Source organism: Patella vulgata, chromosome 4, assembly GCF_932274485.2.
Source record: "Patella vulgata chromosome 4, xgPatVulg1.2, whole genome shotgun sequence".
Lineage (NCBI taxonomy): Eukaryota > Metazoa > Mollusca > Gastropoda > Patellidae > Patella > Patella vulgata.
The window spans coordinates 65,446,146-65,458,182 of record NC_065882.2 but is presented as its reverse complement, the minus strand read 5'-3'; positions in this window follow the sequence as shown (position 1 = coordinate 65,458,182).

Sequence of the window (12,037 nt, the reverse complement as noted above, 5' to 3'; positions counted from 1 at the left end):
TTTTTCGAGAAACTGGATTGAAATGACTCCAGGATTTTTCATATAAAAATACATGTTTCCAATCTCTTATGCTGTAAAATATCCAATATTGTATTGAATTCACCATTGTCTGCATATTCTAAGAACTTCTAAGTAGGTTCGTTTGAACCTAAATTAGGGAAAATGATTACTGCAGTTAGCTATCCTGGATGCTTTTACATTAATTTATTCATTATCACCACTGATGTTATAAATATAATCATAAGACCACACGGGAACTAGACCATTAATTAAATATTTACAGTAATAATTACGCAGTTTAAAGCCCATTGATTCGTATAAATTCCTGGCAGGTTGATGTACCTCAGTTGTTAGTAGTTTGATATGTGTATAATTACAATTTTTACAAAATGTTTGAGTTGTTGAAACAAGCTTTCTGGCAATTCCCATTCCTCTGTAGTTCCTATGAACCACCAGTCTTCTAAGCCAAGCAACTTTCTGTGTTTCATTGTCGTCTGGTTCAGACCTAACGATTGCTATTGTCCCAGCTACATGACCATTCACCTCTGCCACCCAGAAATGTGTGTCTTCCGAATTCAGGTATATATCTTTTACGTTATTCATATCGTACAAGGGGGGTCCGTATAAGTAATACAGTGTACCCAAAGATGTCAATAAATATATGACTAATATATTCAGTATAACGGTGATAGGAATAAGGTAGACGTTTTGAAAGTAATAGTAGACAGATGCCGTTAACATATTAATAAAGGTAAAAGTTGATAATTTCTTTAATCGAATTTTACACCAGGGTATAATATTACTGTAACTGCCATCGCGCAAAACTTGCTTTGTTTCTGGGTCATCTTTCTGACTCCACGTTCGTATGATTAAATCATCAACTGCACAAATTAATTTATGCTTCATCACAAAAAGTAGTTATTCGTTTGAGCTTGTCTGACATGAATTTATGCGACGAACTTTGAACCGGTTAGACCTAAGTCTCGCATAACAAGACTTATGTATTATTACTATATTTTTGATTGTTCTTATATGTGTTATTTATTTATATCTTAATTTTTATTTATTAGGGAACCAAGTCATGCCGGTCGGGCACCTAGTCAAAACATACGCGCTTTGGACCGTAGTGCGCAGTTAGTTTATAAAGAAATGAAACGAAAACTAGAGATTTGATAACCAAGCTTTAATGAAAATGTGCAACACGCATGTCTTCGGTTTTATGATTCAGCTTCCGGTGCATTCCTCATCGTGTTTTTGTTGACTGACGACTAAAAAGAGAAGGAACGTCACATTATTTTAAAAGGTCAATAGTAAGTTTATCCTACCTACAATCATGGCTGATACTACAAGAATACGACAGATCAAGATTAAAACTGGAGTTGTCAAAAGGTATAAATCGTTTTAATTCCCTTTAATTCTTTTTGTCGTGGTATTGAATTTTGTTTCTGCTGCTGCAGTGCTACTAGTACTAGTGCTATCAATCATCAGTAAACACTAACGGTATCGACGTAAACGTTATTATTTTTAACAATGTATAGGTCTAGCCTAGTTGAATTCCAAATGTCAAGGGTTCTTTTACTTGCACGCCAAGGTTTTTTTTTTTTTTTTGTCACATCCTAACGACCAGGTCATTGCGTCCTCTGTCCCGAACCACTGAAAATAGGGAACTTGGGTGGGAAATCACGGAGCCTCCAGCCCATGGTTAGCGAGCCAGCACCTTACTCACTCCTACTCCTAGTCTACTTTAAACACAAATATCAAAGACATTTATTTCTTGTTTTATTAGCATATTGACCAGGCCGTAGCCAGGTTTTAGGTGGGGGGGAGAGGGGGGGGGGGGGACACAGTCTACAGTAGGTATTTTAGAACTATGGCTTCTCATTATACTGTTTGATGGATTTTTTCAACGTTCGGTAGTTATATTACCAGGGTGGTGTTTATTCGTAGGAGCTGGTCAGGAGCTCTTTCAAGGAAAAGCTATTCAGCATATGTGTGATATAGCTTGTACATATAACATACCAGTACTGTGAAATTAAATTTTTTATGGATCTATCTATTTAAAGAAATTACAGCATGTTAACAATAGACATTTGTCACAATGCAGCCAGTCCTGTGTCTTACAGTATGAATAGTCTGATTTTGTGACTTCACTTATATAGACCAACATAATATCTGACATAACATTGAAGATTTACTTATGCTGAGTTCAAGTGGATTTATCTCCCTTACATCCATAATATTTTTTGGAGCTGATATTGATGACATTGATGGACATATATACATGTAGGTCAGCATTAATTCCTACCTGTTTACCCACAAAGTTATTTTTGATCTTTCTCTTCTTTTGCCTTTTGTTGACTTTTGTGTAGAATCGAAGAAAAGGGTTTGAAAATACATTTTCTGCCAGATTTGTTTTCGAGATAATAGGATATAAGAGAGTTAAAAGGTTGGTTATGTTGAAATGTAGGGTGGGCAGTTGCATGTCTACTTATATGCTACTTTCAGTTTGTGTATTTCAAGATTTTCATGGTGAACCTCATACCTGATTTTGTGTGCAAGAATTTGCTCCTTCTGTGGTAGAAATCGTTCAACCCCACAAAAATTTGGAAAAAAGTTAGAGCTGGTCAAGGAGATGAGAATTAACATTAAAGTCAATGGGGAAATTAATGGTGTCCTGTGTCCTAATGCTTTATTTAGTGTATGAGCTGACTTATTGTCCCCCGCTTTTCAAAGAAAGCAGGGAACTATTAAAATGGGTTCGTCCGTCTTTCTGTTTGTCCGTCCGTTTGTCTGTCACACTTTTTGGGACACAATAACTCTCTTTCTAATTGAGCTCGAATGTTCAAACTTGGTGTAGGTGTTTATTAGGCCAATGCCTTGATGGAGTTTGAAGATGAACATTGTCTGCTTACGGTAAGCAGAGTTAAGCATTCTGATTGGTTGATGCTTTGGGTCACGATAACTTTGGTTATAATGAAGTGAGAGCGATGAAACTCTGAATATAGATTCATTATATCATTACCGTGACTAAGTTTGATGGTGAGAATTTTCTGCTTTGTCTAAGGAGTGATAAGCAATTTGATTGGTCAAGACTTTGGAACATAACAACTCTGCTTTTAATTGAGGTAGAATGTTTACACTTGATGTAGATGTTCATTAGGTGAATGTCTTGACTGAGTTCAATGATTTCGAGCTGAAGCTAAGCAGAGCTAATCAATTTCATTGGTCGATGCTTTGGGACAAGATAATCTTGATTCTATTCAATAGAGAATGATCAAACTTAGAGTATAGTTTGATTGCTCATACTTTTGAAAAAAATAAATGTGCGATTAATTAATATGTGTCATCTTTTTATTGTGACAAAGTGATCTATACCTGAAGTTGACGTTTAAACTCTCTATAAACTTATGTTAAGGCACGATCTTATTAAACATCTAGTTTATTCAATATGTTCTTAACAAGCTACACATGATCCGTGAGTAACACTAGACAGAACTTCAAAGAGAATGTATTAGTGGTCAATGCATCATACCTTGACCTGACAATGACTTCCAAGGAAATATGCAGTGTAACTACAAACACCATAATTTGATAATAAACAATACCATATATGATTATCACTCCTGTCCATCTCCCCTAATTGTTAGACGCTATATAAGCAAGCATTTACTGACAGCAAGTCAGACTTGGAATAGAGCTCCTCCCGATTTATGTCTATTTCATGTTCTCAATAAAGGTCTTATCAATTATGCTGATCTTCTTTTATCTGTAAGATAGTGTTACATTATTTGGGGATTTCGGTGTGGGACATCAGCCTAACTGTTGGCTAGTATTTATCTCCCCTTGTTTATCTAACCAGAAAAATGGGAGTCATGCCGAGTCATGCTATTTTGGATATTATTCTTATTATATAGTCTTGCTTCTTATATAGTTTATCTGTGTAGTAGTTGCTAAAATGCGCAGGTTGTAATTGTAGTTGAAATTCTAATGAAGAGTTTTGTAGATATCCTACATTCTGTCGTCAATAAATGGATTTTGTAAGAATTTCTAGATTAATTAAGTGTCTTTTTTTCATGTTTAGAGATGATATGAGTGAGATATGACAATTTGAAAATGCACTAGTTTATTTCGAGAATTATCTTGTAGCATTTTTACATGATTAGACCACTTATTAATTTGTAGTTTCGATTCCCCGGTTGTACGTGACAAGGAGTAGGGTTGCCTGTCCAACTTCGTGGGTTTTCTCCGGGTCCCCCAGTTTTCTCCCACTGCTAAAGACCCATAAGCGCAAACAAATTATTGAAATAAAAAAATTGAACCATGTGTTAGTCCCAAAATGACCTAATTGTGTCGAGTGGACGTTAAACCTCATTTCTTTCTCTCTCTCTCTTTGAGTCAACTGGCGTGGTTTCGAATCCCCGGTTGTACGTGGGAAGGGGTAGGGTTGCCTGTCCAACTTCGTGGGTTTTCTCTTGGTCCACCAGTTTCCTCCCACTGCTAAAGACCCATACGCGCAAACAAATTATTGAAATAAAAAAATTGAACCATGTGTTAGTCCCAAAATGACCTAATTGTGTCGAGTGGACGTTAAACCCCATTTCTCTCCCTCTCTCTTTGAGTCAACTGACGGGGTTTCGAATCCCCGGTTGTACGTGGCAAGGAGTAGGGTTGCCTGTCCAACTTAATAATAATAATAATAATAATAAATTCTTTATTTTCAAAAGTGTGAAAAATTAGGCTTTGCAGCCTGTTTACAATTCTGCCCTTAAATGACAATATACAAAACAAACATACACATATATTATACATACTTCGTGGGTTTTCTCCGGTCCACCAGTTTCCTCCCACTGCTAAAGACCCATACGCGCAAACAAATTATTGAAATAAAAAAATTGAACCCTGTGTTAGTCCCAAAATGACCCCCATCTCTCTCTCTCTCTATTAATTTGTAACTGGTAGTGCTGTTGTATTTACTACAGTCACTTCAGTTGTCAGTCACTAGCGACCATCTAGATAGATATGATACCTTTTCACTCTAACTCTCGGTGTTTCGAGATAATAGATGGTACTGTATAATTTTACCTAGCAAAACCCAGATGCAAATCAGATCTGACTTCAAAACAACGATTGATTATTGTTATTTATTACATTTCTGTCACATCCAACTACAGTTAAGCATATAATCCTACCTGACACATGAACAAACCATCTGTTTTAAATCAAAGTGATAATTGCCGCCTTTGCCAGATATTTTAAATTGGCATCTGATGTCTGTATCAATTTTTAAGATGTTACATGCATTAATAACGATATAATGTTTGGCAGGTGAAACGAAAGGCATCAAATCGGAGCTAAAAACAAAATCATCACAGTATATCATCACGTTGTCGTAGCTAGCGACCATCAAACTCCTCATATTTCCCATTAATGCATTTGTAAATAAGTAACAAAGAAAAAAATGAAAATAATTGTATTTCAAGCATTACCAGGATTTAAAATCTCAGTTATTGTTTCCCCTGCTCTTGGTTTTCATTGGAATATACTTAAACCTAACCATTGTTCAATTTAGACTGTTTGAAGATGTATAATTTCTTTTATTCATCATATTCAATTCACTATCAGAAGGTCTATCATTGAGTCAAGTGGCGTGGTTTTTCAATTCCCAGCTTGTCTGTGAAAAGGAGTAGGGACGCCTGTCCAACCCTGTTTGCTCGCACAAGTGAATTATTGAAACCATATGTTAGTCTCATTTCTCTTTCTCTCTCAAATCACTATAAATAACATTTTAGGATTGCAAAAGAAAAGACAATGTACGAAAAAGAAGCTGTTCAGATTGAAGAAAAAATTGAGAAAATGAAGCTTGATGGAAAAGATGAACATGATATCAGGAAACAGGTAAAATTTAAAACATACTTTTAGCTTTAGGCCATACACAACAAATATTCTGGTTATCTTTCTAAAAAATCAGCCACCCTTCATGTTTGTCAATTACTAATTAAAGTAATTCATAATGGATTTATTTAAAATGAATGATGTTCCTGTTCACGAAATCTCTTAACACTTTGATGTTAGAATGTAGTAATATATGAATACAGATGATATGATAACATCAACATCTGAAAAATAAAGAGGAGACTCGAGAGGTTGATCAAGATAGATTACATCATTGAAACATGTATTAATTAGAGTAATAACCTATACCAATTGAGGGTGGGGGGAGATGACCCTAGGGATGTAACGTATGGCGGCATATTAGATTCAAAATTCTAAAATGCTTTCGTCTAACTTCTAACTTCTGTTCATGTATTTTTTAACTTCTATTCATGTAATTTCTAACTTCTATCAGGGCTGGGGCCATTACATTGCCAATGTAATTAATTACATTACCATTACCATTACTTTTTAAATGTAATCATTACCATTACTTTTTAAATGTAATCATTACAATTACTCTTTCTCATTTTTAGCAATGTAATTAATTACCATTACCCATTACATGGAAAGTAATTAATTACCATTACCCATTACTTTATGACCATATAAATAAAAAACAGAAAAGACAACCTCAAACTCAAAGTAATCCTTAGTACATATTTGTTTATGAATTGTCATTTCTAGCAACTATAACATCAAGGCAAATTTTATAGTGATGGGAAGAGGTGACAAAAACTGACATTTCACTGAATGACTTGAACAATTAATCAAAAGTATAGTTAATTACCTGCATTTTCTTTTAAGTAATTTTTTAAAAATTTTAATCAATCCAAATAGTTTGTCTATAATATATTATATAATAACTGGTAAATTATATTAGGTTTAAGTAACCATAAAATGATGAGATACTTGAAGGTCATTGTTTGGTTTGTCACTTGTTGCCTAGAAATTAAGATTAAAGTGTAGTAAGTTGTTGTTCTTAGCGTTTAACGTCCGCTTCCACCGAAGGTGATATCGCAGACAAGTTCATTTTAATGATCTTAGCGCACGCGCAGGGGTCTTTGCTGTGGGAGGAAACCGGAGTACCCGGAGTAAACCCACGAGGTTGAGAAGGCGCCCCTATCTCCAAGCCACATACGCTCACACCTGGGATCGAAACCACAGCCGCAAGCCAGAGGTGACCGGCCAACTAGAGGTCGAAGCGTGACACTCTAGACCACTAGGCCATCCCAACCCCCCTGTGTAGTAAGACTATTCATTGTCTTTTAATCTAACTGACTGATTGATTGACTGAGTGATTGGCTGCAAATTAGTACTAATCTTTGATTACAATATACATCTTTTCAGAAATCCTCTTTTTATGTTACATGTCTTTAAAAAAAGGGTCCTACATGAAAAGTAATAAAAGAAAATGTTTAATGCCTTCTTATTCTTCTTATAATTTGTTAAATCTGATTTAAATCTGTTTTAAAAATTATAATGAATTGGATTTGTGTCAGATACACTTAATTATTTCTTTGGTGCTATAAAATTTGAGGCTTGTCATATTGGAAATATTTATATGTGTCATAAAATGTAATTGAAAAGTAATTGAAATGTAATTGACCATTACATGATTTTTGGAATGTAATTAATTACATTTCCATTACTCATTACTTTTGAAATCTTCCATTACTCATTACATGGCCATTACTTAAAAAATGTAATGATTACATTCCATTATACCCATTACCATTATCCCAGCCCTGACTTCTATTCATGTAACTTTTAGATTAAGACAATGTATAATCCAACTTCTTTATTTGTTCAGTGTAAATTTTAATTCTATTTCATCTTATTTCTATTATTTAGACGAAAAACTTCTTCTTCATTGATGCTTTACACGTTTAGCCTCAACATCAACGAATTTAGAATTTTTTACATTCTACCTAGCAACCATCATTATGAACTGAGGTCCCATGTATACATTAGAATGCACGTAAAAGATCCCTTGGCAGTTGGAATTCGATATAAGAGTAGGTGATAGTGCCGCTGCCCGGGCAAAATTGCCCTCATAGCACACTATATGGCATATGCCTGTCTTCATTAGCCCAGCATAGGAGCAGAACAGTAGGACATTAAACCCCATTTCATTTCTCTCGATGTATTCAATTTTAACACTCCGCCAAACCATTCAACCTGTCCCGATCAGGTGCTCAATCGCCAAATTGAGCACACGGTGGCGACACCAAACGACGTCATAATGACGGTTGCTAGGCAGAAGTATCAAAATTCTAACATGTAAAGCTACAATGAAGTAGACATTTTTCATCTTAATAATAGAAATAAGATGAAACAGAATTAAAATTTACATTAAACAAATAAAGAAGTTGGATTATACATGAATGGAAGTTAGAAATTACATGAATGGAAGTTAGAAATTACATGAATGGAAGTAAGAAATTACATGAATTACATGAATGGAAGTTAGAAATTACATGAATGAAAGTTAGAAATTACATGAATGGAAGTTAGAAATTACATGAATGGAAGTAAGAAATTAGACGATAGCATGTTAGAATTTTGAATCTAATATACCGCCATAGTAACGTGCCCATGTTAAATAATGTAGGCCAGTTAGATGAGAGGTTGATCAAGATAGATTTCATAATTGTAAAATGTATTAATTAGAATAATAACCTATACCAATTGAGGGAGGGGGATGATCCTAGGGATGTAACATGCCCATTGTAAATTGGAAGGCCAGTTAAATCTATTCAATTTCTAGTGTGACACCAGGTTTGTGATGTATTATATCATATTATTATATTATGTGCAATACCCAGTTATAATGGGATTGATCCGAGGTCGGTATATGACATTGAGTAGGGTACTTTCTTATCCTTGTTTTGGAGATGGCAGTTGAATGGGTTAATACCATGCTCGTTAGATCATAAGGTCTAAACATTTTGGAACTGAAAAGTTTAAATTTTCATACCTGGCCAAAACCTGTTAGTTGTTAATTCTTCACAGATAACTCAAAAGTTGTTTCAGGGCTTTGGGAAATAATATATCCTTCCTTGGGCTTTTAGCTATGTATACTCAGCCAAATTAAAAACTTGACACTCAGGATTTTTGGGACTAGATTTTTAATATTTGGTTTAAGGCAACTATTTTAGTGTTATGTTGTGCACAGACGACCTTGACATCAACAGAAAGCAAGAATACGTCTCACCGAAAGTCCTTGACATTGATAACGTTCGTGATGTCACAGTACCCCCCAAAATTAAATTCACAGACTTGGAGAACAATCGGAATAAAGTGTTTGCATCTCAGAACATTAGTAAACACTACCCGAGGAAGACGTCGCCACTGCTCAGCAAGAGCATGTTGAAGGTCCTGCAACGTCAGTGGTGGATTCACTTGCTGACGCATACTTGAGCGTAACGTTCACCTCGTCTGCGGTACACTCGGACCCTGCCATCGGCTAATCTCAAAGTGAATCGAGATTCGTCACTAAAGACAACCGAATTCCACTTTCTTTGAGTAAATCTTATGTGTCTTGTGGCCCACACAAGTCGGTTACGGCGATGAAGAGGTGTCAATATTGGTCCATTATAAGGCCTCCGAGCTCGAGACCAGCAGCCTGCAAGCGATTTCGAACAGTTTGTGCAGTTACCCTTCCACCAAACATCTCTCTACTTGTGGAGGTTGCAGTGACAAATCTGTTTCTAAGATGACGTAAGCGTATTGCTTGATCTTCCTGGAGTGACGTCACACGTGGCACTCCTGCCCTTGGGCGGTCAGCAATAGTTCCAGTTTGAAGCACTCTCATTCTAAGATTAATTATTGTCTGGCGTGAACAATTAAAGGCTCTTGCAACAGTGACCACAGACTATCCAGCATAGAGCCTACCTTTAGCACGTAGACGTTCTACATTTGAAAGGCGCGGCATTTTCTAACAAAGATGAAAATAACAATTTTAATTTGTTTTTCCAGTTCAAGTTACGTGTGCGTGTTCAGTTTAAGCAAACTTGCATCGATTGACCTCACGAGTTTGTGTTTGCACGTGTTTTTCAGGTTTTTCATCTTTATATGCTCAGAAGTCACGTGATCCACATGACTTTACAATTTTATGAAATTAAAGGCTTCTTACTAATTACTATAGTTAGAAACACTTTAAAGTTTATTTGACTAACCAGAAAAAAAAATTTGTTGAAATTCATCACTGTCAAATTTTTAATTTGGCTGAGTATATGTTATTCATTTTGATATATTTCCAGACTGAAGTTTTACAAGAATCCAAAGCAATGGTGCCAGATACATTGAAAAGATTAAGAAATGCTGTGGAGGACTTGGGACAAGTTTTAGTAAGTTTCATATAAACCATTAGTAGCATACTTTATGAACCAGTAACGTACCATGGTGTCACAGCTATCTTGGAATTGTGACATCATATCAGTTTAAAATTATACATGTAGTATTTGAATTGGCAATGCCTTAGGCTTTCTTTGTAGAAAAAAAAAAAAAATGATTACTGTGTGTGTATATGGAACAAAAATGTGCTTTTCATTGATAAAAAAACGATGTTCTGTGAAAATACTATACAAATTTGGAGTTTGTTCACTTCACCTGCAGCATCAGAATAATAGATATGTGTGTGAAGACGTACACAATACATGTGTCTGTAATAAGGCCAGCTGGTGAATGCTCAAATAAACTGAAAAAATTTCCTTTAATTATTGTCCCCCACCTTTCGAAGAAATGGGTTCGTCCGTCTGTCTGTCAGAGCGATAAACAATTTGATTGGTCAAAACTTTGGAACACAATAACTCTCATTCTAATTGAGCTAGAATGTTCACACTTGGCGTAGGTGTATATTAGGTGAATACCTTGATGGAGTTGGGAGTTAAAAGATGAGAATTTTTCTGCTTAGGGTAAGCAGAGATAAGCAGTTTGATTGGTTGATGCTTTGGGACACGATAACTTTAGTTCTAATTAAGTGAAAGTGATGACACTTGGTGTATGGTTTTATCACATCAATACCTTGACTAAGTTCCATAATAAGCATTTTCTGCTTATGGTAGAGACTTTGAAACACAAAAACTCTCCTTCTAGTTGAGGTAGAATGTTCAAACTTGGTGTAGGTGTTCATTAGGTGAATGCCTTGATGGAGTTCGATAATAAACATCGTCTACTTACGGTAAGCAGAAATAAGCAATCTGATTGGTTGATGCTTTGGGGCCAATAACTTTGGTTTTAATTAAGCGAGAGTGATGAAGCTCTGAGTATAGATTCATTATATCATTACCTTGACTAAGTTTAATGATGAGACTTTTCTGCTTAGGCTAAGGATCAATAAGCAATTTGATTGGTCAAGACTTTGGAACGTAACAACTCTGCTTTTAATTGAGGTAGAATGTTTAAACTTGATGAAGATGTTCATTAGGTGAATGTCTTGACTGAGTTTAATGATTAGCATTTCGAGCTAAAGCTAAACAGAGGTAAGCATTTTCATTGGTCGATGCTTTAGAACTTTGATTCTATCTGATAGAGAGTGATGGAACTTAGTGTATAGTTGATAATCAGTTTGATTGCTTGATACTTTTGAAAAAAAATAAATGTGCGATTAATTAATATGTGTCATCTATTTATTTTGGGAGTTGAATAATGTGGGGGACATCAGCCTCACTGTTGGCTTGTTTCTATGGAAGTTGAATAATGTCACATTGCGGAAGCTTGTGAATGCTCGAACAACAAAAGTTATGGCCCTTATGTCACTTTGTAGAACCTTGTTAGAACTCCAAATAACAATAGTTGTCATACTATCTGCATGAAATTTGTGTATCGCATTTAAATTAGTGCGACAAATTAGTGAATTTTCATTAAATGTCCCCTGTCTTACGAAGAATTTGGTTTATACATGTAGTTTCATTACATCAATACCTTGACTAAGTAAGTTCTACAATGAGCATTTTCGACTCGGTTTAAGCAGAGTGATAAACAATTTGATTGGTCGAGACTTTGGAGCTTGACAATTTTGATTCAAATTGAGTGAGAATGGTGAAACTTGGTGTATATCGTTACTTGGCGTATACCTTGACTAAGTCCGATAATGTACATT